This window comes from Elephantulus edwardii, unplaced genomic scaffold (assembly GCF_000299155.1).
Source record: "Elephantulus edwardii isolate Elephantulus edwardi_28Jun2011 unplaced genomic scaffold, EleEdw1.0 scaffold00176, whole genome shotgun sequence".
Lineage (NCBI taxonomy): Eukaryota > Metazoa > Chordata > Mammalia > Macroscelidea > Macroscelididae > Elephantulus > Elephantulus edwardii.
In genome coordinates this window covers 320,768-342,193 of record NW_006399926.1, presented here as the reverse complement: position 1 = coordinate 342,193, position 21,426 = coordinate 320,768, and positions in this window count along the sequence as shown.

The window sequence follows — 21,426 nt, the reverse complement described above, 5'->3', positions numbered from 1 at the left end:
CACAGCTACTCTGCTGATTCTTAAACTGAAGAGAAAAGAACTCCTAAAATAATCTTTAAAAAAAATCCTTCTTGCATTATATGCTTGTGTGTGTGCTACATGTGCGTGTGTGTATTTCTTAGTGGCTTCTTTACTGCTATTTAAGCATAGTCTCCACACCCCAGAATTTACCTGCTCATGTATATGATATAAATGCTTCCTCTTTCCTCTTATAGTAGATTTTTTATTGTTCTTTTTCTACCATCTGTATGCCCTATACTAGGAAGAACACATTTGTTCTTCTTAGTGTGTTTGTCTTCGATTTCAAGCCCTTAGAGGTTATAGCTGCAGTCGGCAGGTCCCCACAGTGCACAGAGCAGTTCTGTGTCATTATTTGAAACGCCTAATGATGATAATTTCCTCCTCTGCTAACATATGTGCCAGCCACTTCTTCCCTCAGTCTCCTCACAAAAGGAAGGAAGCCTCAAACTTTCCTCATAGCTTGTTCCAACTGAGCTTGAATTGAAAAACCTGAGTTTCAATCTTAATTCTGCCCTTGAATTTGCTAACTGTGTGCTTTCTGATAAACTTCTAAACATTACTCAGTTACAGCCTCCTCTTCTGTAAAAGGGAGGGGAGGGGGGCACTATTGATGTCCTTGATGAGGACAAGCTGTAATAGTGGCTGTGGTGAGCTTGTAATCTATGAAATCCTTTACAAAGGCGAAGGATCATGATTACCCTTGTTTCAATACTCTCATGCTGTTCTTGATATCAAGAACTCAAGCTTTCTAGCAGTTATCATCTGATTTCACAAAATGAGTGGACTTAATGTTTCAAGCTTGGGTAAGAATCTGATGAAAAGAGAATTATTCCTGAGAATTAGGATTCTTGAGTTTCTCATCTAGGCTATTTAATGGGTATTTCTTGAAGTGATACATTTTAATCACCATGTGCTTCAGTTTCCCCATCCTTAGTATAATCATGATTAGAACATCAAGGAAGAAAAGGGCTATAACATTAAAGTATTATTTATATTGAAGCCAACAATTAAAAGGTTATGTGAAATTGACTAGTTTCTACTCTTTCTAACTCAGTTTCCTTTTCTGTGAAGTGTAGAGAAAATATTAAGAGTCTAAAAAATAGTCTTTGAGTAAATAGTTATTTTTGAATCTTACCACATTGAATGAAAATAACTCATAAGCTCTTGTGTTTTGGTTTATTTTTCCCCACCCCATACATGGTTGTTGTGAGGATGGAGGAATTAATGTCAGTAACATGATTGGGGATCCCCAGATTAAAGGTTAAGTGAGTCCAAAGCAGAAGTAACTTTACCCAAAGTTACAGCTCAGCCAGAAGAGCCGAGACTTGGCTGTTTACTTCACAATGACTTGGGGACTCGAGGATTCTCCCCGATTCCACGTCCACACAGATCACAAATACCCCCTTCCTCTCATTTCCTCTTTTCAGATCTTAGTTCCCCCCTCTAAATTGGTGGAGTACAGAGGGTGATGAGCTATCATGAAGGAGCAGACCTGGAGGAAATTGTCACTTAACCCAAGGGAAATGTCCCCTCAACCAAATGTTTGATTACTAGAATTTATTCCAATGGTTCAGGGCTTGGCTTCTAAGCGAAAGATTGGCGGTTTAAATCCACCAAGTTGCTCCGTGGGAGAAAGATTTGACTATCTGTACCTGTAAAGATTAAAAGCCTTTGAGTACATCCCAACTCATTTTGACCCCATAGGACAGAGTAGAAATTCATAGGGCTCCTATGACTGTGTCTTTGTAAAAGTAGGCTGCCATGTCTTTCTCCTGTAGAGTGACTTGGTGGATCCAGACTCTGGTTACAATGCAAACACCTGACTTCTGTGGCAGCAGGACTCCTTTCTGAAAGGCTGCACCTAGGAAACCTAATGGAATGATTCTACTCTGTTATATAGGGTCATTATGCCTTAAAATTAGTTTGGACAACACTTAATAACATGTATTTCTCAAGCCCACTACTTTTAGAAATGCTGCAGAAGTTAACTGGAGCAGGGAGCCTATTTCTCCTTGTTTGAACTGATACAGGGTGGATTTTTCCCAGGCTCTGCATTTGTTCCCCGCTTCTATTTGACATACCTGAAACCTTGACCTTCTTACCACATAAATCTTTTTGCTTTCTTCTCTGTTATTCATTGCTCATATCCGGCTCTCGCTGTACTCTCTTTATGACTGTCCATATCATTTGTCATCTGAAGATGGCAGAGACCGTGTCAGCCTAATTGTTCTTCTTATATAATGGCCAGTCAAAGTGATAATCACTGTAATAGAGAGTTGGGGGATCATAGTCTAACAAACACAAATAAGATTGTAGTGAACAATGAAGTAAGGCTTCAAATAAAAGGAATTAAGTGGCTATCGCCTTAAGAATACTTAAGAAAATTTTTGAAAAGTTTTGCTTTAATATGTAATTGTCCACTTTTTCATTGACTTGTAGGATCTTAGAGAGGAAAGGAGGCAGAACTCATATATCCCACCCTCTCACTAAGCCTCTGCTGACTCCTTTTAGAGAGTCCACCAATTTGCCACAGCCTGTTTAATGTTAATTAGCTGTGGAATATACCTACAAAAGAGCATTTTAAAACACATCTGTATCAATTGAAGGATGATAATAAAACAAAACAATTTAGAACCCATGTAAGAAACAAAAATTACCATACTCTAGAAATCTTTTGCTCTGTCCCCATTCATTCAAGTTCAGTGTTAAAACAAACCATCCTAATGGTGGGAAAATCTGCAGTAGGGACCTCTCCAAATTATTGAGGAGCAGTGATATCAGTTTGAGGGCCATGGTGCATCTGTTTCAGGCCATGGTCTTTCTAATCACTTGCTATACATCTGAGAGCTGGACAGTGAATAAGGATGACAGAAGAATTGATGCCTTTGAGCTGTGGTGTTGGAGAAGAGCATTCAACCTCCCATGGACAGCCACAAGAACAAATGTGTCTTGGAGAGGGTGCAGCCAGAGTGCTCTTTGGAGGCAAGAATGTTGAGGCTTTGCGTGACGTTCTTTGGGCATATTGCTAGGAGGGGCTATTCCTTGGAGAAGGACATGATATTTGGAAAAGTGGAGGGTCAGCAAAGGAGAGGAAGACCCTCAACCAGTTGGATTGACACAGTGACTGTCACAATGGGCTGTAGTGTGTCAGGAAGTATGAAGATGGCACAGGTTAGGACAGGGTTCAGATCTGTTCTTCATAGGGTCTCTATGAGTCGTACTTGACTCAATGGCACCTAACAACAACCACAATAGCAGGAATTACAAGGATACTTCAGGATCGAGCAGGATTTTGTCCTGTTATACATGGAGTCACTATGAATTGGAATTGACTTGGTAGCAACTAACAACATAGCAATGGTTTAAAGTTCTTCCTTAAATGGAGCTGAACTCTGTTCACTCAAAATGTCAACCCATGACTTCTACTTCTGGGAGATGAAGCCTCACAGATGAAATTTAGTGTTTCTTCCAGGTGAACTCCTTGAACTTTTTGAAAACAAGTATTAGGCCTTCTGTAATAAGAAGTTAAGTGAACAACAAGAAGTTACCAAGAGAAACAAAACAGCTTTAGTTTCTTTTCTCTTCAAGAATGACTTTCAGAACCAAAATGTGTAGACTTTATCTGATTAGGAAATTATTATGTCTCCTGCTTAATTTAGATACTACTCCCACCTTTTAAAAATTTATCTATTTTTTTTAAAATGTTTATTATTTTTTTATTGTTGCACAATTTCTTGCCCAACTCCCCTCACTCTCCCCCAGCCTACCTGCAAAGCACCCCCTTGTTCCAGATTGCTGTTATACATATAATGCCTAATCATATATTCGTTTCAGACAGTTCTTTCCCTCATCGGTTCTCATGAAGTGTTCATTATCTGTCTTCTCTTTTTCCATTCTCTCCATAACCCCCCTCCCCTGCCTGTCCCATTTTATAACAGTGATGTTATGCAGTATTTGTCCTTTTGTGACTGAGATATCTCACTCAGTGTAATGTCCTCCAGGCTCCCACATATTGTGCGCCTTTTCTTTTAAAGATAGGTTTTGCTAGTATTGACTGTTTCAGAGGCCAAGTATATTGCTGGGTTGGCACTCAAAACTCCCATGGCTTTCTTATAGGGACTGTTAACCCAGGTCTTTTTTTGTTAAGAAATTTTAAAACTTTAAATGTCAGACTTTACTTGAATTCTTCTAAATGTTATTTTGTGGGTTCTGGTCTGCTCTTTATTCTAGTCTATCCACATCATCTTGATTTGTTAAAATGAACTGTATTAATTATATCAGATATTGACAGAGAGGTTCCACTTGAAGCAAGCATGAAAAGAACTTGTGCAGAATACATCAAAACACATGTCAGCCTGTTATAAACATAATCAAATATTTTCTAAAGGGTTCAGAAGACGCTGCAGGGTCTTGCAGTGTCGTGTCCATTATTGTACCTTTGATCTGTGGGATGCCTGTTGGTAGAGTTGCAGGTAATGAGATTCCAAATAACAGAGAGCTTAGTGCATGAGACTCTGGCAGAGAGTTAAAGCCACTATGGAAAACAGACAACATCAAAGTAAAGCCACTCATTATGTTGGCAGCAGGGAAAGGGGAGTGGGAGTTCATGTACAGTAGTTGGACATCATAAGGAACTGAGAATCTATCATTATTTTGGCATCAAGTCAGAAGGCGGAACTTCTAGATACATGTACTGCCAGGATATTTCTGTCCCAACAATAGATTATTGTAATGGGTTTGACTAATGTGTTTGCAATATTGTTTTAAGACCAGGTTCATTGGCACAATTTAAAAAAAAATGCACACTATCATTGTACTAACAGGTCTTGATTTTGCAGCGAAAATCTGGCTGCTAATAATTTACTCTAAGGAAAGGGGGAAATCTTGACACTTGGAAGAAAAAACACTCTAGTGTGCACCTCCTTCTGGCTGTGAGGAAAGCCCCTGGGGAGCAAGAACAGGCTCTGCAGAAGCACACACACACACACACACACACGCCATCTTGTCCAGCTCCTCCATTAACCAGGGGCTGGTTGCACACCAAGTCCTCTTCTGCTCCTGTATGCCAGCCTGGTCGACAACAGTGTTAGTTTCTTTAAGTTCCTCGTGGTAAATATTTTGCCCCGAGACTGCTCCTGAAGCCCTAAAACACTAATTGAACCTGAACGTTTTAATGGAGTCTCATTAGTGGGACCTTGTGAGGGAGCTGTGTGTCCCTTGAGTCTAAAATAGGGTGAGAGGAGATTCAACTCTGGGTTACACAGTTTGTCTCCTGGTGCCAAAATACACTGCCTCTGGGAATCCAGTTACTTGTGGCAACTTTGATTTTTTTTATTTTTTACTTCTCTTCGCCAAACCTTGCCTTTCTGAATCTTCTCACCTTGATGCAAAGAAGAAGAAAAAAAAAGTTAGACATTAGATGAAAACCACAAAAGTTTTTTAAAAAATTGAAGCTGACTTGAACTTGGGAAGTCATCATTAAACCCAAAAGTAATGTCAGTTAGCAGTTAGGTTTTTCCAAAAGAAACAATTGAAAATTTTTAATTTTGGTATAAGTATACAGTCATCAGAGACACCATTTCAACAATTTCTACACGTACAATTCAATGACATTGATTATATTCTTCAAGTTGTACTATCATTCTCTGTTCAGATCCTTCTTCCACCATTGTCTTAAACCTGTTGCCCTCAAAATTCTAACTTTCGAGTTGCTATTGTCCGTTTGATCTCACATAGTTATTTCTTTAAAGAATGCAGTGCTCAAAGCAGACTAATTAAGATACTTGGCCAACTGACTGGAAGAGGTCTATATTTGTTCCCATCCCAAAGAAGGGCGACCCAACTGAGTGTGGAAACTACAGAACAATATCATTGATTTCACATGCAAGCAAGATTCTACTGAAGATTATCCAAAAACGACTGGAACAGTACATCAGCAGAGAACTGCCAGAAGTCCAGGCTGGGTTTAGAAGGGGTCGTGATACTAGGGATATTGTTGCTGATGTTAGATGGATCTTAGCTGAAAGCAGAGAATACCAGAAGAATGTCTATCTGTGTTTCATTGATTATGCAAAGGCATTTGACTGCGTGGATCATAACAAACTGTGGCTGACTCTGAGAAGAATGGGAATCCCAGAACATTTAATCGTGCTAATGCGAAACCTATACTTGGACCAAGAGGCAGTAGTCAGAACAGAGCAGGGCAACACTGCATGGTTCAAAATTGGGAAGGGTGTATGCCAGGGATGTGTCCTGTCTCCATACCTTTTCAACCTGTATGCAGAGCAGATTATCCGAGAGGCTGGGCTCTATGAGGAGAAGCGTGGCGTTAGGATTGGTGGACGATCTATCAACAATCTCCGTTATGCAGATGACACAACCCTGCTCGCTGAAACTGAGGAGGACCTCATGCACTTACTGCAGAGGGTCAAGGACTGCAGCCTTCAATATGGACTGAGGCTCAATGTCAAGAAGACAAAAATTCTCACCACTGGACCAATCGGTAGCATCAGCATGGACGGCGAAGAGATTGAGATTGTTCACAGCTTCAGTTTGCTCGGCTCCACAGTCAACACTCTTGGCACCAGTAGCCAGGAAATCAAAAAACGTATTGCGATGGGAAAGTCTGTGGTTAGGGACCTCTCCAAAGTGCTCAAGAGCAACAGTGTCTCTCTGGAGACTAAGGTGCGCCTGATACAGGCCATGGTTTTTGCAATCACTTGTTATGCATCAGAGAGTTGGACAATGACTAGGGAGGATAGAAGGAGAATTGACGCCTTTGATCTGTGGTGCTGGAGAAGAGTACTGAATGTACCATGGACTGCCAAGAAAACAAATTGATTCATCCTGGAGAGGGTTAAACCAGGCTGCTCCTTGGAGGCAAGGATTCTGGGGCTTCGCCTGACATACTTTGGACATGTTGTAAGGAGAGACAGGTCTTTGGAGAGGGACATCATGCTGGGCAGAGTGGAGGGACAGCGTAGGAGGGGAAGACCCTCTATGAGGTGGATTGATTCAGTGACTGGGGTAATTGGGATGGATGTGTCAGAGGCAGTGAGATTGGCACAGGATAGAGCAGGGTTTAGGGCTGTTGTTTGTACATAGGGTGCTATGAGTCGCAAATGACTCGACGGCACATAACAACAACACAACAACAATTTTTTCCCTAAAAGAATCACAGAAGACTTCTGCAGACTATTTCAGTTAGGGGTGACAGTTTATTGCAGGCAGTAGTTTCTTTGGTTCATCCGGCCTTATTGGCTCCAGAATGTATGAATTACAATGAAAATTGAAATTCTTTTCTGTGTTCTTCTCCCTTTAGATTAGGGTTCTTCAACACTTGGTTATTTTTTTTTTAAAGTCAAAGCATTTCGTAATGGTAGCGGAACGCCATCTAGTTCTTCTCACTTCATAGTAAAGACGACAGTTGTTCACTGACACACATTTGGTTTTCCTTCTCCAATTCCTGATTCTCCTTCTTTCCCTGTTGTTTCAGGTGAGTAGAGAACAATTCTTCTCTTTTTGGTGACTGACTACTTCCTAGCTTTTACGATCTCAGCCACTATGGAAAAACTTAGAAAGTAAAAACAAAGGTATTGAGAAACAATACCAGACCAATTGATTGGGATGAAAACTTATAAATTAAGGAAACAAATCCTAGGACATGTACAGTTATATATGAATAGCCCCAGCAGCTGCTTTTAACTCTCTCTTGAAAACAACAATGAAAAACCCCAAGCCCCCAAACACAACAATTGCCAAATCAACTTTCTCTAGGTACAGCTTAGAGATTTCAATTAAATTAACTGGTTGTGCAAAACCCTGCTTTTCCTCTGGCCTACAGAACACCGGAGATCACACCCAGGGAGACCTGTGGGGCCAATGACACATGCTCAAACGCAGCAGTGCATTGTATGGATTTGTGACTGCTTCCCACAACTTTAACACCATTATAAACAGGGGAACCATAGCTCAATCTTAAGGTTATTAGTATATTCGACCAAGTTCATCAGGATCATTTTCACTGGACTAGAAAGCGCCTGTTGGTATGCATTCCTGATGTCATGCCACCCTTACAACTACCAACGGAGCAGATGTCCAGTTCCAAAACATATTTTCTAGGAAACATAACTCCTTGAATTTGTCTAACATTTTTTCAAAGAATCATTTTATTCATTTTTCATCCATTTATTTAAAAATTTCATGCAGCAGCTGCTACTGCCATGCACTAATGCTAGACTCTGGGGAAGCTCTGGGGGCATAGTTCGTAGTGAATTGCACGGCTAACCCAAAGGCCGTCTGTCTGCTGGGGTTCAAATCCCCCAGTAGCTCCCCTGGAGAAAGATGGGAAGTCTCCTCCTGTTGCAATTTACAGTCTCAGAAACCCCGTGGAAGGTCACTTTCAATTAGAACAGACTTGAAGGCAGTGGATTTCTGCCAGCTTTTGGGGAGCTTGGTCTCCTGTACTGTAATAACAGTTCCATCAGCAATTCTCCCTATAAATTATTTAGAGGTGTGAACCATAGGCTATGCAAGTCAAATACATGAACAGAGTTAAATGTTGTGATCAAATAGAACATAAACAGGTTTATCTAGCTCATTAAATTCTACTTGTTAATTCATTCCACAGATATTGCTTGAGCATCTACTATGACAAGCATTAGGGATACATAGAAGATTGAAACGTCTCTCCTTCAAGAAGCTTGGACTCTAATAAGAGAGGTGAACACAAAAGCAGACAAGTATGATGTGATGTGGGAGCAGTGCAAGATACACTATTCATTCCCCAGTATTTCCTTCCTCTTTCCATAAACTCTTGTATCAAATCAATTCCCATTTATATCAATCCCATAGATCAGAGTAGAACTGACTCAGAATTTCCAAGACTGTGTAAATCTCTGTGGAAACAGACCACTGCACCTTTTTCCCTGTGAACTGACTGTTGTTGTGTGCTGTTGAGTCAGAACTGACCCCTAGCTGTCCCTTCAGTGGGTTTTCAGAGGCATTAAATCTCGTGGGAGGAGATTACTCATCCTGCTCCTGCGGAGTAGCTAGTAGATTCGAACTGCATGCCTTTGTGATTGCAGTGCAGTTCCTTAGCACAAGGCTACCAGAACTACCTTCATGACGTGACTGGTAGCTTCAAATTGCTGACATCTTGGTTATAAACACTGTATCACCAGAGCTCCTTTCCCTTAAAAAAGTGAAAATGTTTTCTTAGCTTTCTGTTTGCTAGGAAATGAACAGAAGGATTCTGGGAAAGATTTTCTACCTTTAAGTGAGATTAAGAGAAAGAGAGAGAGTGCGCTATCCCTAGAGGAGAACTTCTATCACTTCCTGATTTGGATATTGTTAGAGTTAACTTGTGGCAAGGCCAAGAGAATTGCAGAGATGCTAAATTAGCACTCTGATGTCATTGAGTCAATCCAGGCATCAGACATCTTGCGAAGAGGCAATAAGTCCCTGTAGTTTAAACTGCAGTAGGTGTGGGAGTTCTGTTACTTACAACTCCAAGCATCCTCACTAAGACATGCAATGATAGAGGCATTGCAATACAGAGGAAAGGTGCAACAGAGGCCCCTAGAAGACATATTTAGGTGATGACTAAACTGAGATCTTTCCAAATGAGCAGAAATTAATTTTGTAAAGGGCCAAATGGCATCTAGGCAGGGGGGAAAAATCCTAGATGAGTTACCAGACATAATGTGAGAATCTTATTGGCTACGGGCCTTTGGTATTGTAGCCCCTAATCATGGGGCTGAGTTAAGACTTGAGGTTGCAGAAGTTGGCAGGGGTTGGATTGTGGAGTGAGGTCTTGGCTGATGCAAACATTACTTTTTCTACTGGTTTTGTCTGAACAATGTGAGTGAAGGGTAGATATAAGGGGGACCAAACCAGATATAGGGATCTTAAACATAAACTTTATAAAAATTCAATAAAGCAAGGGAAGATGCAAATATAAGGTAATGGAATAGAGATGAAGAGGAATAGGTTGTCCCAGGAAATCTAAGTTTGGATACTATCTAACTTGGATAATGTTGTTGTTGTTGCTTGCCTTTGAGTCAAGCACAACTCATAGTGACCCTACTAAAAAAAGGCCTGAAGACCCTCTACAACGATAGACATTTATTAAAGTTCATAGAATTTCCGGAGTATGTTGTTTAGGAAGTGGATGCCACTCCTGCTCTACCAATATTATTGTCAGAACTCTGGTGGCATTGTGGTATGAAGCTGTAATCCCAAAGTCAGGTGGTTCAAATTCATCAACTGCTCCAAGGAAGAAGGTTGGGCAATTTATTCCCATGCAATTTACAGCCTCTGAAAATCCTTGGAAGGGTTAGTGATGAGTCAGTCCCCACCTGATGGCACATAACAATAATGGCAATTAGGCATAACAGGTAAGTGATGATAATTTGTAATGTGGCCAAGAACAGAAAGCTGAACTTAATCCTAAATGTCAAAACTATTTTTGGGTGAAAAAATGTTAAAAGAGTAATACCCACTTCCCTGTCTTCTTCAACAGTGTTTACTAGATGTAAACTAACCTTTTCTTGATGACTCATAGCCATCATTATGAAATGGGAGGGGCCATGGTGTAGAGGAAAGAGTCAAGTCAAGGTATAGCAGACAGGACCTTGTTAGACATCCTACAATCTGGGTTGATCACCACCAGCTCTGCCTCGCACTAAGCTGTGTGATCGTGGAAATGTCACTAAGTCTCTCTGAGCACTTGTTTTTCTCTTCTACTGCCTACTTGATAGGCTTACTGTGTAGATGAAATGAGATAATGTGAGAGAGCTTGGCAAACTAGAAGGCACAAAACAATGAGGTATTATAATCCCTTTAGTAAAGTGAAGTGACATGCAGCAGGATACTGTGTCTGCTTCTGAGACCCATTGTTTTACTCCTTGATGTTAGCTTGTTTGTAGTCTCTGTGTTCTCAAAATACTTTTCTCTCTGGAAGGCCTTTCACCAAACCCCACCTCATTTTCCAAGGGCCATGCACTAGGAAACTAGAAGTCAACCCCTTGAAATACTTTGCTCAGTGTAAACCAGGAAGGTTTCATGCGGAGGCCTAAGGACTTGGCTTTTGTTCAAGAGATTTGTTTCAGCTATTTTGGGTGCTTAAAGGCTTTTTTCACTTCCGGATTTGGTGCTGTATTCCACAGAACTGAGGTTGTCAGATGTCTGACTTCCAGTTAAGTGAGACGTAACTCTGGTGCTTTTATACTGCTTAAGGAGCTGTTCAGTTTCTACTCTTCCTCCTTTATTAGTTCTCTTTTACCTCTGCAACTCAGTCTTCTATGATATCATATACAGATTTATCCTCACCACCAAACCACATACCATGACAAAAGTTAAGACAGAAATCTTGACTAACTTTTCCTGCATTTTCTCCCTTAAAGGTTTAAGGTCTCTGTGCTTCAGCTTTCCCTTCCCTGACATCTGAAGAGATTCTTGACTACTATAATGAGGGAATTCTAGTCCCTAACACTGTTTGTTGTTGAGGATAGTTAGATCCTTAAATAAGATTTATAGTATTGTGCTTAAAGTCTGTACTTTTGAGTTGGATTGCTTGAGCATGAGGGTATTACATAACCTCTCTGGGTCTTAATTTCCTCATCTGTAAAATAAGAGTAATAATGCCTTGTTGTGGAGAGTCAATGTAATAATACATAAAAAGCACTTATCACAGATTTTGGTACAGAGTAAATGTCCATTAAACAAAAGATGATGATACTGGTTAGAAAACTCAATCTTAGGATATAAGCTAAGCGGAACAGAGTCTGGATTCCTTAGGACAAAGGGAGACAACAGGAGTTGTAAGGAAATGGGGACTAGAAGATCCTAGAACATTGGGTGTTTGGGCAGCATCCAGACCCCCAGGGGGGTTTTTAATTGTTTAGTAGGCTATTCTAGTTCGTTTGGACTGCCAAAAGAATAAACAGATATGTCTTGGAGAGTGTGCAGCTGCAGTGCTCTTTGGAGGCAAGAATGATGAAGCTTTGCCTCACATACTTTGGGCATATTGCTTCAAGGGCTATTTCTTGGAGAGGAACATGATGCTTGGAAGGGTGGAGATGAACTGAAGAAGATGAAGACCCTCGACCAGATGGATTGACATGGTGACTATCACAATGGGCTCTAGTGTGTCAGAAAGTGTGAAGACGACACAGGATAGGGCGGGGTTTAGATCCACTGTTCATAGGGTTGCTCTGAGTTGTACTCGATTCGACGGCTCCTAACAATAACAACAACAATAAGCAGGCTATTCCTGGAATCTGACCTGGGTTAGGTTTGAGGTCTATGGAGGAAAGAGGCTGAGGTGCTCCATACTTTTTTCAGGAACCTCAGGCAAATATGAAATCTGAACCTTCAGAGCAAGAAATGTTTTCTAGGTCCTGCTCTCCCATACAGCTTCCCATCTGAGTTGTCACAGATTATTCTAGTGGATTAACAATGGTCACTAACTTTTTACCATGGCCTTTTGAGAAATGAGATCTATTTCCCCTTCTCCTGAATCCTGCCCAGGCTTTGACCAATAGAATATAGCTGAAGTGATGGTATGGAACTTCCTGGCCATTGCTACATTGCTCTCTTGTAACCCTGAGCCACCATGTAAAAAGTCCAGTCTTTCTACTAGAGAAATATGTACAAAGATTTGAGATTATATGGCAAGATAGAGGCACCCAGCTGAATTCCTTTTCCCTGCCAGCTCAGCCACGGGGCTAAGCATTTGAGTCAAGCCATTTTCCATTATCCAGTTCAGCTGAGGAGCAAGCGGAATACCCATTTCTCTTTCTTGCTTTTATTGCCACAGAGTTGGAGCCAATTCACAGTTAACCCTCCATTTGGTTTCTGAGGTTGTAAATTGCACAGGAGAAAATTGTTCATCTTTCCCCCTTACTGCTAGATTCAGACTGCCAGAGAGGTGTAGCTTTTGGGTTAACAATGCAACTCTCTACAGACTCTGCCACCGGAGCTCCCTGTGAATGCCACCGAGAGAGTCCCATCAGTGCAGCGAGAAACAGAAGAATCTCCTGCTTAAGCTCTGTCTAAATCCCTATCCATAAACATATGAAACATAATAAAGTGGCTCTTATTCTGAACAGCTGAGTTTAAAGGTGATTTATTATGTGACAGTAGATAACAGAATACCCTAAAGGACAAAATAAGGTTTATTTTCAATATTTTGGGTAGACACAAAGGAATTAAGAGAGATCCCTATGACTTCTCCATCAAAATATTCTTAGAAATATTTCAACGGGGAATATAGTCAATCTCATCATGGTTACTGATCAAAGAACTGATGTCAAAGACAGTTGATTAAAATTCACCTCCTACAAGGGTGAATTCTACTAATTAAACTATTTCATAGGGAGCTCTGGTGGTAAAAAGCTGCACTGCAATCCTGAAGGCATGCAGTTCAAATCCAACAGCTGCTCTGCATGAGAAGGATGGGCAATCTCCTCCTGTGTGATTAACTGCCTCTGAAAATCTGCTGGGGGGTCAGCTATGGGTCAATTCTGACTCGACGCTACACCACAACAACAAACTATTTCATAGATTGAAAAGTTTAGGGAAATATTTGGGAAGAAAAGCCATTGAACCTTGGACAAAGGTAGAAGAGATCAGAGCTGAAGGGACTGGGAAAGCAGTCTCTAAAATTTGATAGTCTTGCTGGGACCAGTATTGTTCTCTTTCAAACATAAGTGGACAAAAGCCACTTACAAGCCTGGAATGTGTAAGCAGGAGGCCCAATACTCAGAATCCCAAATTGTGAAAACTGTATCATGGTGGATCAAGTTTACTCAGGTCACCCACCATATTTGTCAGTGGTGGTGGTGGTGGTGTACCACCAAGTCGGAACCAACCCATAGCTGCCCCTCGGGAGGATTTTCTGAGGCAGTTAATCACAGAGAAGCGGTACCCCACCCTTCTCCTGAGGAGCAGCTGGTAGCCTTGAACCATGTGCCTTTGGGACTGCAGTGCAGCTTCTTACCATTAGGTCACCAGAGCTCCCATATTTGTCAGTAGTAGAGACAAAATTCAGGTCCTGGATCTCATGGGCTCTTTTGGGGGTGGGGGGGGAATTTCTCTTCTGCATTGTCATGCTTCCAACAAGCCTCGAGGCTCAGAAAGAGGCATTCTGTTGTGGTAGGAGAATTTCAAAGTCAGGTGTCTGTCTTCTGGCACTTACATTCTAGATGGGGATTTAGCATCTGCTTCCTCTGAGTGGGTGGAGGAAGGCAGAGAGCAATGACTAAGCAAGATCTAAGCAATTACAGGCTAGAGCAGCTCACCGAACCAGAGCACGCGCGGCACTAGTCAGAGAAAGCCTCTTGGTGGAGGTGATAGGCATGACCTGGGAAGGAGGGGCAAAAGAGGATATCCTGGGAGCAAAATTGGAGAGACGGAGACAAGCAATGTTCATGTTCAAGACGTGATAAGAAAATTGCCAAAGAAAGAGTACAGGCCCTTGCTGAGGAGGCAGCAGAGGTGTGATTAGGAAAGTAGAGGGGGGAAGAGGGAACTAATAAGGGAGTCAGGCCAGACTCCCTTCTCTGGATCTCAGCCCCTGATCCCAAGGCCAAGCCTCCATCTCTTCCCTGTTCCACTCTTGCGATCTCAATGCCCATCGGCTTCTCCTGCTCCAGCAATAATAACAGGAGCTTCCATTTGTTGAGGGCTTGCTGTGTGCCACATAATGCATGGAATGACTTGTGCATTTTCTTTTTTGACCTTCTTCAAAACACTAGGAGGATAGCCTGAACTTTGTAGGTGAGTGAACCCGGTAGAACCAGAGCTGGAGACAGGTGAGGAGAGGCTTGGTAACCTGCCCCATTAGTCCCTCATCACCCTCAAGTGGCAGAGTGTAAAGGAAGGAGAGGGAGTTGGATACTAGGCTGTGTTTCTGTCCGCATCTGTACTGACTCCTTTGTTGTGGAAGGGATTGCACCCAGGACCTGCTGCATAATTTGTGAGGCCCCATGTAAAACAAAAATTTAATGTTCCTTGTAAAAGAATATGGGTTAAAATGTCAAGGCTGTGACAGTGAACATTCAATCAAGTGTAAGGGCCCTTCTGAGGACAGACCTCTGTGTGCACAGGTTGCATCCCACAAAATGTGGCCTGATTGTGTGGGTCACCAAAGAGGTGCAGGAAGGTCATACATAGAACCGGCTTAAACGTTCCCAGCAGTGCCATATGGGAAGGGTGGGGTATAGCGGCTTCTGTGTTTATTTTTTCTCAAAAACAGCTTCTCCATCCCTCTGGAAACCCAAGAGTGCGCTGGGCTTAAGTATAGTTTATGCTGCATCCAGGGTACTTTTTACCCTATACCTTTTTAGTATATGGTTATGTACTCATACAGGCCATCTTTGGTGGCCTAGTGGGTAGGGAGTTACACTACCAACCCAAAGACATGCAGTTTGAAGCCACCAGCCGCTCCATAGGGGAAGGATGGACAATCACCTCCCGTGTGATTTATAGCCTCAGAAAACCTGCTGAAGGGGCAGCTTTCAGTCAGTTGCAACTTAACAGCACATAACAACAGCAGTGTATCCATACAGTAAATATGATTAATAATCTGGGGACTCATGGCTCTTCAGTGTCCTTTAAATCCCTAATTAATGAATGCACACTTACTGTGTGCCCAGCACTCTTCTCAGTAGTGAGGGTAGGGTAGGAGGCAGAGTCAGTAATAGGAAAGTTAAGATACTTGTCCTCAAGGAATTGTACTCTGGTGGGGGATATAAGGTTTCAAAATATCAAATAAGTTGAAGACAATGCTAAATAACAGATAATTACGTGATCAAATGACAAGGTGTTTGTCAGGAACATTTTGTATGCTGCCTGAAAGGGCTGACTTAAAGGCGTTGTTAGTATGGGAGAGCTTTTGTGAGAAGGTGGTACTGGACTTACTCCTTTAACTGTGAATTGTTGTTGTTATTGTGTACCATTGAGTTGAAACCGATCTATCACTGACTCACCAGTAGATTTTCAGAGACAGATAATCACACAGGAGGAGACTGCTCATCCTTCTCCTGTAGAACAGCTGTTGGATTTGAACTGTGCACCTTCAGGATTGCAGCACAGCTTCATACTACTTTGGCCAAAGAAAACCAAAAGCCAGTGGCTTTCAAGTCAACTCACGACGACTCCATGAGTGTCAGAGTAGAACTGTTTCCATAAAGTTTTCAGGGGCTGGTTTTTTTGAAAGTGGATCACCAATCCTTCAACCCTATGGCCTGTAGTCAGAGTCCCACACAGGAACTCTAGTATCAGAAGAAAGGGTGGGAGAAGCCCCTCAAAGGTGAGTGGGAACATTAAAAACACGAGCATGGTAGCTGAGTGAGCTGGGATGTGATTAGGACGGCTGAGCTGAGAATGAGTGCTGAAGAGAGAAAGAACGCTGCTTGGACATTACTTAATCTTTCAGAGTCTAGGTTTTGTTAAAATAGTTTCTGCCTGTTCAGGGCTCTGAGTTTTCCATTTATGAAGAACGGTACAAGGTTCAGATCAGTTGTTCGTGGGGTTTGTAGTCAACTCGATGGCACTAAGGACAATTAATGTGAAGACTGGGGGCTTGAACTCGCCCAGTGACCTGGGTATTTACTTCCATTATAGTGACAGCCAGGAAACCCCATGGGGCAGTCTTGTTCTGTAATTAGGATTACTACCAGATGGAATCCACTCTGGATATTTTTGGCCTCTTTAGGTTTGTTTTAAGGATTAAATGCAAGGAAAGCATTCAGCATAGAGCATGGCACAGAGTAATGGCCAAAAAATGTCAGCTATTATTACAATTATGTATTTTGAAGATACCGTTTCATGCATGAGCAGGACGGGGTTATGAAACACTGCCCCCATCAAATTCTGGCTCTAATTCTTATTTATTGAGCTCACTTGGACCGTTTACTTAACTTCCCTGAGCCTCAGTTTCTTCCTCTAAAAATAGAGTTGATAAAGCTGCCTACTTTGCAGTACAAGGATTAAATGACACAAACACGTAAAAACACTTAGGACAAGCCTTGAAATGCAATGAGAGCTAATAAATGCAAATTGTTATTATTATAGCTAATCTTCTCAAAATCCTATAGAGGATTTTTTCCAATCCTGTATTGTTGTTGAGGAAACAAAGACTCAGAAAGGTTGAGTAACTTGCCCAAGGCCATCCAGACAGTGACCAGGCAGCGCTTTGTCCTCTGTCCTCTCAGCAAAGGACAAACAGAGTCCAGCCGTTGGCTTTCCTTATGCTCCCAGCAGAAACTCATCTTTGGATTCCTAAAGCATTCTGGGCTCCTGGTGGAATACTCATTAGAATCTCACGCTGTGGTGACTTCCTTGAGGGTGAGGCCAGTGTCTTACTCATCCTTCAAGTCCTGACACCTAACATCAGTCAGCCCCTGGAAAGTGCTTAGGAATGTTTGTTGACTTGAAAGGTAATGGGGTGATTAGGGTCAGAGCTCTGGCACCCGCAGAACTTGGATGTGAGCCTGTGTTCACAGTGTTAGAGGAGAGAATCAAGGATGACTCTGAGAGAATGGAGAACGTGGGGAAGGAAACCAGGAGAAGCTGATGACTTGGGTTTGAGAAGAATCCTGGGAGCAAAGGTCAAGTTTAGGTAGGTCACAATGGAGCGAGGAAGGTCATTACATTCCAGAGCTTCAATGCTCTGGAAACCTGTGCCTGCTGATCCCCTTATCAACTGGTGTAGACTGGCCTGTGACCTGAGTCCAGGTCCCTGCCCTAGAGTTGCTCCTAATAAGAGACACACCCAGGAAACCGCAGTACTTAGGACATTTACACAGTCACCTATCAACACCCAGAAATGAAGAGTGTTTGGTTACTGCGGTGTGGATTTCTTAGTCCTGGAGTGTGAAGAGGGATCAGTCTAGGAAAGCTTCTTGGAGGAGACGACTTGGCTTTGGCCAAGACGAGAAAACAGATGGTAAAGAGATGGGAGTGGTCTTGTTCACCGCAGGGAAATTGGGGGCTTCCTGCCCTTGGTTGGGATCTGGGACTGGTCCCCTAATCCATCAGTGGGAGTGCTGGAAGGAGAACAGATCACAGCTGCTGTGAGGGGGCCTGGAATGAGATCTCTAGGGAAACGAGGACTAGAATAACCATATGAATGCCCAGAATCATTCCATCACTTAGCTGCCGCCTTCTCTCACAGTGCGGGCTTCTGCTTTCTCAATGTGGATTCCCCTTGGTCCTATCCTTTCAGTCACCCATCCACCCATCCATCCCCTTCCTCCCCACCCCAGCTTCAGGGATCTGGCCATGGGTACTCTCCCTTGACTCAGCCCTGTTCTCTGCTGGTTGGGGCCTCTGATGGTGACTGACACAAAACTTTGACACTCAGGAAGTAAATAAAGAGATGGTCGGACTCCCAAGCTCCCTGTCCCATCTCCTGCCTCCCAGTGTCTACACCCCTCCCCCATCTCTCAGTATTTCCTTTGAGAGTTGTAGCCCTTCCTGGAGTGCCCCTCCCCCACCCTCTGTCTCAGCATTCCCCCCTCCTCAGGGCCCTGGCCTGGCCAGGCTGGGGAGGGGCAGGGGCAGGTCAGCTTCTGGGATTTCCCCAGCCTGCAGCCAGCAGGAAGTCGGCCTTGGAGAAGGGAAACCTTAATCTTGGCCTCTGTCCAGTTACTAAGCAAGACCAAAGTTCAGGGGCGGAGCCTGTTTCCCTGGTCAGCTGGGGACTCCCACTGACCTCTACTCATGGGGTTTGGGGTTTAGGCCTCAGAACCGCATAGCAAGGTCAGGGGCTGGGGAAGAGGAGAGCTGGGAGGGAGCTGGAGGGGAATGGAAGGGAGAGAGTCACTATGCTAATCATTTGCATGTATCCAACCCCTGGGCCTGCTTTTTCCTATCCCCAACACTGCTGGGTGGTAAGGGGCTCCCTGGGATGCCTCCTGGCCCTGAGTGGGGTGTGTGTGCCAGGAGGGTGTGTCCTGGGCTGACGGGGTGTCTGCATCCTCAGGGCTGATAAGGGGACTGCAGCAGCACCACCCTCCCACCCTCATGGGAACCCCAACTGTAGCCCTGGAGAAGAGGGTGCTTGAGTGCACAGATGGTGTCCATGTGATCTTATCCTGAGACATGAGGAATTAGGGCAGAAAAGGGGGCTGGTATGTTAAAGCTGGTCAATTTTTCAGTGTCTTGGTTTCCTCTTTTCTGTGAACGGGACTGTGAGACAATTGTCCCCCCCTTTTTTAGGGGCTCTGGCCCAGGAGCAGCTTTCAGTAAGTACTGCCTCTTCTCCCTCCTCTCTGCTCTCTCCCCTGCTCTTACCCCCTTGTTGCCCTGTTCCCTGGCTCCAAATGAGCCTCCCGGGGCCCCTCAGCAGCAAACACAACAGAGAAAGAGCAAGAACCAGCCTCCAGAGAGGACAACATTGGTGACTGTGCACATTCCACACCCAGCTTCACAGCCAGCCTTTCACTGTCTCTTTCCCTTTTTGCCCCTCAAACGCCAGCCTGGGATCCCTTTTACAAGGCTTCAGGCTTCTTGTTGGGGGCTAGGCTCTTCCACTGCACACCCTGGGAAAGAGAGAGAAACTGAGGCAAATAGTTCGGCATCGATGGGAAGGACTTGCTGAAGGAGCTGGAGTCTGGGTCAGAGTGAGAAGGTGAAGGGTGGTCAAGAACAGGGTTAATGAGGGCAGTAACTGCAGCCAAGCACAGGGAGTTACTGAGGTTACAGAGAAAAGTTGCATGGTGAGCTCGCGCCGCCTGGTGGAAAGTGTCACAGCGACAGTGGCAAAAGCTCTGAGCGGGCCCAATCCTGGGGTTGCTACAGTCCTTTCTGGGCACCTGCAGGTGATACAGGTCAGAAAATGGTGATGAAGTTCAGTATAGAGATCTGCATGAGTCCAGGCGAAGTCAGAATCTCTATCAGTCGAGTTTGAAAACTATTCTTCAGAAAGCTAGCGGTCTGTATTCTATTTCAGGTCCCTTAAGGGAAATATTTCCATAATCTACTAACTTCAGTTTCCCCAACTGTCAAACAAGTGATGGGCTATCACGCCATTTCCAAGATCCTTCTGTTTCTATGTCTGAGGTTCTAGGTGAAGGTGAACTTGATTTTAGCATCTCCTACTCCTCTTTCTAGTGTTCTCACGCTGCTCCAGCCTGAAAGAGCCTCTGTGTACTCACACCACAGGGCCTTTGCACGGACATTATTCCTTCTGCCTGGAAAGCCATTCCCCCAAATGTTCACATCCTCACTTCTCGTCTTTTCTCAAAAGTTTCTGTGATAGGGCCTGTGTTGACTACCTAATTTAATATTGAAACTAACCATCTCCCCTTCAATTCTTGATCCTCTCTCCCCTTGCTCTTTTCATAGAGCTCATATCACACTATAATGGGCCATGCAATTTTTTATTTATTAGGATTATTGTATAGTGCTTGGCTCATTCTCACAAGTATGGGGATGTTCATTGATACGTCACGTATAGATCTGAAACACTTGGAAAAGAGGTTGAGGTTCATGTAATTACTTGTTGTGAAAATGAGAATACCACTGAAGGCTAGGGGGCAGATGGGGCCACTCTGACTAGCTCGTATTTAGTGTGTAGATGTGTTTTTACTACAGTGAGCAGAATCGGATTTTACTGGAAATGCCCATAGTGCTAATGTGCTATCTAAGGTGACAGAGAGCGAGAAGAAGGTGAGAGCCCTTAGGAGAACAGAACATCATTTGATTCTTGCCATTTATTTTATCACAGACTAATGACAGCAATTTTATCTGTATCAGCAATTTTCAGCATGATCTAAAATAAAAATTTGTGACTGTTGACATGATTCTGACTTTTGGGAACTCCACAGGACAGAATAGAACTGCCTCACTGTGTTTCCAAAGCTGTAAATCCTTGTATTGGAAGCAGGAGTGGCATCCACTTCCTAAACAACAGGCCTCTGGAAACTCTATGAACTTTGAGAAATGATGATTGTTATAGAAAGGCTTCAGGCCTTTTGTTCATAGGATTGCTATGAGTTGTGCTCGACTTGACACAACAACAACAAAACCTAGTAAAGGCAGACTGCCATATCTTTCTTCCACGAGTGACTGGAGAATTTAAATTACTGACCTCTTGGTTAACAGCCTAACATTTAACCTGTTGCCCTAGTTGGGCTTCTTAGCATGATCAAGGGAGCATCAATTCTGAGAGATGCTCCTCAAAGTAAAAAGAAACAGAGAGAGACAAAGCTCAGAGGAATAGTAACACTGGAGGCCATGTAATCCCCTTCTGAGGTATTTATAGTCCTGTAAGTTGGAATCTGGAGCTCTGGAGGCGTCATCTGTACGGTCCTGTTGATCTGAAGGCAGTTGCCTGTCTGGCAGCTCAAACCCTCTAGCTGCTACTTGGGAGTAAAATGGGAAATCTCCTTCTGT